The sequence below is a fragment of the Acyrthosiphon pisum genome, chromosome A3 (assembly GCF_005508785.2).
Source record: "Acyrthosiphon pisum isolate AL4f chromosome A3, pea_aphid_22Mar2018_4r6ur, whole genome shotgun sequence".
Taxonomy (NCBI): domain Eukaryota; kingdom Metazoa; phylum Arthropoda; class Insecta; order Hemiptera; family Aphididae; genus Acyrthosiphon; species Acyrthosiphon pisum.
Window position 1 is genome coordinate 24,991,086 of NC_042496.1, and position 7,255 is coordinate 24,998,340.

Consider the following 7,255-nt stretch of genomic DNA (forward strand, 5'->3'; position numbering starts at 1 on the left):
AATATTTATGCTCTCTGCAAGTACGCAACAAATGGACTAAGAGCAGCCCCAACCTCAAAATAGGCGATATGGTCGTAGTGAAAGACAAACAGTTGGCCCCCACCCACTGGCGCTTAGGACGCATACTAAGTGTCAACCCAGGCGTTGACGGTGTAGTTCGTGTAGTCCGATTGTTAACTTCACAAGGGGAGTTAATTAGACCTGTGGTTAAGTTAGTATTGTTACCTACGGAGTAGACCCTCATAGTAGTTTCTTACACCCATTCCAGTCACTATTATCAAAAAAAAAAACCTATATTTTCTTACTTTGGTGTCAGTGACACGATGTACCGCTTGTTGCCTTGATTATTTGTGTATAAGTTTTTTTTTTACTCATTGTTGTTTTTTTTTTTTTTTGTTCGTTACTCTTTTGAAACGTTATACTATTTTGAAATTGATGTTACCATTTAATATCTATCTTGCTTATTACTATATATTATTTTTACTATGTATCCTTTTGTATATTTGTCATTTTTTTATTGTATAATTAGCTCCTTTAATGCCAGCCCTTACTTCGTCATCTCAAGAGTCAAGATCACCATTTCAACTGATCAACTGTGGTAGTCTTCGGTACGCTGTGAAGCTGCTCTTCCCAGCGGGGGGGAGGATGTTTACGCAAGCCGTCGGTAAACTCGTACCGCTATCGGTGTTGGCGACTTTACCTGTTGACCGCTGACTAAGCTTGCGTATTCCCCTTCCCGTCCGACGTGTTATCTGACTGGCTATTTTGCATGTTGTGCTGGCGCGCCGATATGTCTATTCCAGTTGCCCTGTCTCGCTTGACATCGGACGTCGTTGCTTTGACGTTCGTGGAGACCTTTTGGGTATCGTCTATGGTTTCGACTTCTATATTGTACCGTTCGAGATCCGAGTTACGTGTCGTATACTCGGGTGTTATATGCTATAACCGTCAATCGCCGTCATTAATAATTGCTGTGTCGCGCGCGTAGTACGTACGTATTTACATTGTTGTAGCGTATCGCGTACCTACATGTTACGTAAGCTCAAGAAGCTAAGCCGCCGCCGATCTATTTGAGTGTCAGGTGTAGTGCATTGTACGGGAAGCCGCCGCCGTACGTTCCACCGTCGACTGAAGGCCGTGGTCGCCGCCGCCGCCGAGCTATTTCCATATTAATTGATTTATCAATTATCGGTCGCCGCCGCCGATCAGCTGGTCACCTATAATTGTCACGTCCAGCCACCTCCGACGACCATCGCCGCCGCCGCTCAACAATAACAACATCATCGCCGTCGCCGTTGCACTGAGATAAGTTATCCCCGTATGTTGCATTACCATTTTATATTATTATTATGAATTGTACCTATTATTATTATTGAGTTTTGTGTATGTAGTTGACGTAGAGACGTCTATCGTCAACTGCCCTTAAATTATTATTATTATCATCTGAGATAATTGATCAATACAAATATTATACTCTACCTACCATTTACCAATTTGTATCATTTTACTATTGTCTTCCTGACCCCGCGAGTACGTCGTGTCAACTGCTTCGGTAAGAACACGAAGTGCGTCAACACTTATACATTTTAACAAATGTGGAGGATCAAAAATTGGTATTATTTCCTGGCCATCAATTTCAAAACCTACATTTTTTTTTCCATATTACGTTCTGTATAATTTTTGCAAGTTTCAGACATTAAATAATTGATTGCAGCTTGATTTGTTCCTCCCTGGTCACAGACAGTTGCTACAATTTTAAGACCAGTTTTGTTTACACTTCTGACAACGTCTTTCAAGTAGGACACTAAATCAACTGTTTGAATAGTGCTGGTGCTATAATAATAAGCATACGGCTGTTTCCACTTCTTAGCAATTCCTCTCAACATAAAAACTAGAGCATGATCAGCAAACTTTGGTGTTTGGTTATTCTGATTTTTCTGAAGGCCGAGTATCATGTCATTTTTTTTGTCATACCTTAATCCAGCACTTAACGCCATTTCATCAAAAATTAATATACAGTTTTTATCAATATCTTTTAACTTTTTAGACTGGTGTTTGAGGTTTTCTTGAATGTGTAAATTTATTCCTGGTTTAAATGGAATTCTACTTAACATTGATGTTAAAGTAGATCTTGACGGAAGAGCAAATATTGATGAAAGAAACCTATACCCTTTAGGTGAAGTTTTGTATATGGAAAGTGATAAAATTTTGTCGTCTAATGTGTATCTTCTGCCTTTTGGATTTCGGTGTTGGATATTGACTTGTGTCTTAATAAAATCTAGTGTTGTTTTGTTTAGTTTGTCAGCTAAATTGTTACAACTATCAGAAATGACAATTTTTTTAGCAATCTTTAATTGGGTTTTCAAGGAACAGGTTTTCTTTGAAATTAAATTAACTTTTTTGATTAACTTTTTTGCCGTTGCGTATAGTTTGCCTTTTCTTGGTGTTAATTCTGATACATTTTTCATTCCAATCTGTTTCAGCAAGCACACCTTCTTTTTAATAACTCTTACATCAACAGAGCCAGATATTGATTTTATCATAGGTGTTTCTATATAAATAAAAAAAGAGCTAGTAATGACAATTTAATAAGATAATAGTATGTATTTTATTACCATCAGTTAGTTCAGGTGATAAAGGTATAGCCAAAGGTGATGAGCAGCTAACATTCACAAACTCAAATGAGGTGTTAGGTGATTGGTAAACAGAGCTCACAGAACTAGTTAATTCCTTTGAAGGTGTGGCTAAAAAAAATATTTAATTAGGTAGTTATAACAGTTTACTTAAATATGTCATGTGTTTAATTCTTACCTTGAGATACATTAAGTAAAGGTAACGCCAGAGGTGATGAGCAGCTATCATTAACTGGATTCATAGATTCATCCATTGTAATGTCAGTTGATTTGTTGACAGGACAGACAGAAGGAAGTATAGCTAAATAATAAACGAGTACAAATATATATTATATTGTTTAAAATATAAACATTTAAACATTTACATACTACCACCAAAAAAAAAAAAACACATACAGATACTAGAATGAAACTATAGGTACATAGGTACAACATACAACTACATGGGTACAATGAATTCCTACATATTTAATTAATAAACTGTATAGTTTAAAAAATAATATAAAAGGTAAATGGAATTAAATTTATAAGGTATTGGGTAAAAATAATTAAAAAGCAAATAATTTTATTGAAATTTTGAATAGTGAAGGTAACCTCTTAAATAGTTCAGAACTCAAATAGGTAATATAGAAAATTAAAGTAGTAAACCTGTGATTCTTATACATTCTGTACCTCATGGAACAGTTTTAGGGCTATTACTATTTATAATTTATATAAAAGGTTTACAGAATTCAAATTTAAAAGGAAAAATTGAATGAATTATTATTCAAATTAGCACATATAAATTAATAAAATCACAATGGCAATAAATGTAAACACAACTAATTAGGTATCTAAAATTTAATGTTATTAAAACAATAATAAAAATATTAAACATTTTATGATATATTTTCATAGTAAAACTTTTAAACAAATAATCGATTGTAATTGAATTGAAATAAAAGAATTAACAGAAATAAAGTACTTAGGTTTGGTTTTTGATAATTAACTTAATTAGAAATACCAGTTCGGAAAAAAAAAAATAAATTTGAATATGAAACTATTATTTTTTAAATAGGTATTAATGATAGGTAATAATATGGTATATGTATACACATTAAATTAATTAAAGTATGTATGAGACTGTATGAGTAACAAATAAAACATAATAAAATAAATATAAATAAAAAATAAATAATTATAAGTATAATTATTATTAATTATTTTATTATTATAATTATAATTTAAATATAAATACAAATACAATTAATAGGTACATAAAATAAACATTACCTACCTTCAATTGAAAAATCACAAGCAGATGAATATGAGAAATGAAAATCAGCATAAACACACAAATAATATTGATATATAAACATACATAATTCACAAGCATAGAAATAGTTTATTAACCAGTTCAACGTGAGATTAAATCTCTGCACATAAATAACCACAAATTACGATGACTGATGATTAATAAATACTTGGTAAATTTAAACTCGGTAATGAATGTTTCTTCAATCGTGAAGTACCAGGGCTGTAGCTAGTACAACTAAAATGTTCAGTACAAACCAAATACGTTTTTCTAATATAAGGCTTTGAAAGATTCACCAACTTCTCATTTCCAGTTCTTAAAATCCACATCTTAAAATCATCATCATCCAACGGAAACACATGTTTTTTAACATTTGTACTACTATTACAGCCTAACACAGAACATTTGTTGGACGGCATTATGCCAAGCACTGTAAATAATTAATCGAACGAGTTACACGGGTAGTAAAATACTCAAAAGTCAAAACAGTCAACGATTTAAATATTAAATATTTATACAAGAACCTAGTTATATATATCTTTATTGTTATGGTCAATGCCGTTGGTAGTTTTCTATTTTTTTTTACCATGGATAAAGCGAGTAATCATATCTTTTGTTCCATGAAATTCGATACTAGCGAAGCAGTAGGATCTCTTTTGAGTTATATCAAGAGGCATGAATATTATAGCTATAAGTTCACACCCCCTGTGCCGGTGCTGCAGTGGATCGTGTGTTGAGGGTGGCAGTAGTAGACACTTGTCCGCGGGCACGTTTTCCGGCTGAGTTCAGCGGACGTGGCCCGTGTGGTGTCTAGTCCTGTTGTGGCGCTGCGGTGTTCGCCCTTTTGAGGCAGGACACGTGCATTTTGCGTACTGGCTGTTGGTCTGTGATAAACACGCCTTTGCCTACGCGTCTGTGCAGCCTTACCGGTCTCCACCATTTCTGTGCGAAGCCGGCGTGAAATTTTTTGTGCGCGTTTGACAGGTGGTGTTAACTACGTCCGTCGGGCCACCTGTTACAGGTGGTGTGTTCAATACGTTTTTTTCGCGACTTACCCTATCCATATTTATTTGTTCAATCGGGTTGTCCGCTGTCCACGACAGTAAAGTAAAAAATTATATTACTATTTAAGGTAATCTGTTTACCAAAGTTATGTTTTATTTAATTTAAATGTAACTGTTATATTTTATATGTTTTACAATAATATAAAAAAGTAAAAATCATGTATGTTACATCTGTCCCTAGTGCTGTTACAATTGCTGTATCGGGTACAATTGTAACATATTTTTTTTTCGTTCTATATTTATATCTATTCAAAATCATGTGGAAATAAAGATTCAATACACACATATTTTGAAAGGTAACAACTATTCAATAATTTCAATCGAAACTTAGACTCATTGCCATTTAGTCAATTTTGATTTTAGAGGTATGGTAAAAAGGACCAAATCGACTTAAAAAAATTTCAATTTCAAAACACCTGTTTCCTTTAAAAAAAATGCAAGTTGTATTGCGCATGCGCACACGGAAAGATCTAAAAATGTAAAAATCATCAAGAAATGTGTATTTATGTATTCCCTATCCCCTCCCGAAAACCGCATATTAATCCGATGTCACTGGACAGAATTATTTAGTGTTACCTTTAAAAGGAATCACACTGTATAGTAGGTATACGTGGTTGTTTTGGAGTTTTATATTGTCGAAGAATTTTGTGGTAACCATTGAGGACTAGATGATTATGTATATTTAACCAAACGCGCTTAATACAATAAGTTATTACTACTTTCTAATTTTTATTAATAACAATAATAATTGCTTAGGTATTTAAGATTGGTATGTTTTGGGACGCATAAACGCATTATTATTATTTAGTCTAACAATCTACTACAGTGGTCTCCAACCTTTTTTTAGATCGGTTAAGAATAATTGAAGAATCGATAAGCTTTATTTAGAAAAATTTTTCATTGTTTATATAATTTTTTTTTATTTTATAAAAAGTTTTATATTACAAAAGCCTTTTTTTTAATAATAATAATAGACAAATAATTTGTATGATGATGAACTTTTTTTTTGCCTTTTTATAGAAAATGTCTTTTTGCCTTTTTCACTTATAAATGCCTTTATTGTGTTTAATTTTCAATCGATGTAATAGTTTTATAATTTATACACAACATACGTATAAACTATAAACGGTACAAATCGATAAGATTTTCTGAAGACTGTGCATTGTCGGCTGTTAATTATTTTTAATGGGTTTTATTACCGATATCGCTAAATACTTTATCGAATATTTGTTTGGTATGGCCAGTTAATTTAACGTTTATAAAAGTACCCATGCTACCTATCTATAGATTAAAATATGTTCATAATGCGTATATACGCATTATATATTCACAATTGTTCGTTAGTCCGCCCCGATTACATTTTCTATGTACAAAAATATTTTAAGCCTAAACCGTCAACGTTTTACTGAACACAGTTTATCTAAGTACATGATAGTGACTTTTTTGTAATACACACTAGTTAAATATACAAACTATTCAATTTTTTAACACACTTTTTGTAATTGCTTTTTATATAAATTAAATGCTATTTTTGTCTTTTTTGACATTTTGAATGCTTTTTTTACTGATTATATTGCCTTTAAATCCTATCCCTAATTATAAGTTAGTGTTAGTACTTAGTATATAGGTATAAATGACTACTATAAGCTGTTACGAGTAACACCAAAAGAAATAAAAAAAGAAATTCATTTTATTCAAATAATTCAATAAATTAAAAAATTAAAACTAAATGAAAATAATATAATAAATATGTTATTTTCAAAACATTAATTAGCTTGGCGGGCCAACAAAAAACCCATGGCGGGCCGTAGGTTGGAGACCCCTGATCTACTACAATTTGACGATGGTGTGTTTATAGTATAATATATAAAGGATTTCAGTACTAACCTAACCTTTTTCTAAGGCGAACAGCTCGAATACTCTTCTTATTTGGGCACCTGCATTGTAGATTTAGTACATTTTTATGGCCATAAGTCTACTTAAATTTTAAATTGAACGCATAGTCTACTAAATTTATGAGATATATGTATATTATTTTTTTAATTTTGACTTCTGCCGAGTTCTTGAGCGTGGAGCGGAAACTAGGTTAAGGACGGAAGACTGACTAGATGTAATTCTTTGAGGGAACTAACAGGGGCGGATTGGCGAATTTTTTCGGCCCGGGAAATATGGATCAAACCGGCCCTGCACCGCAAATATGCACCCCCCCCCTAAAAAAAAAAGGTCATAATTTTACTCAAATTTCAAAATTTGTTTAGTTTCAC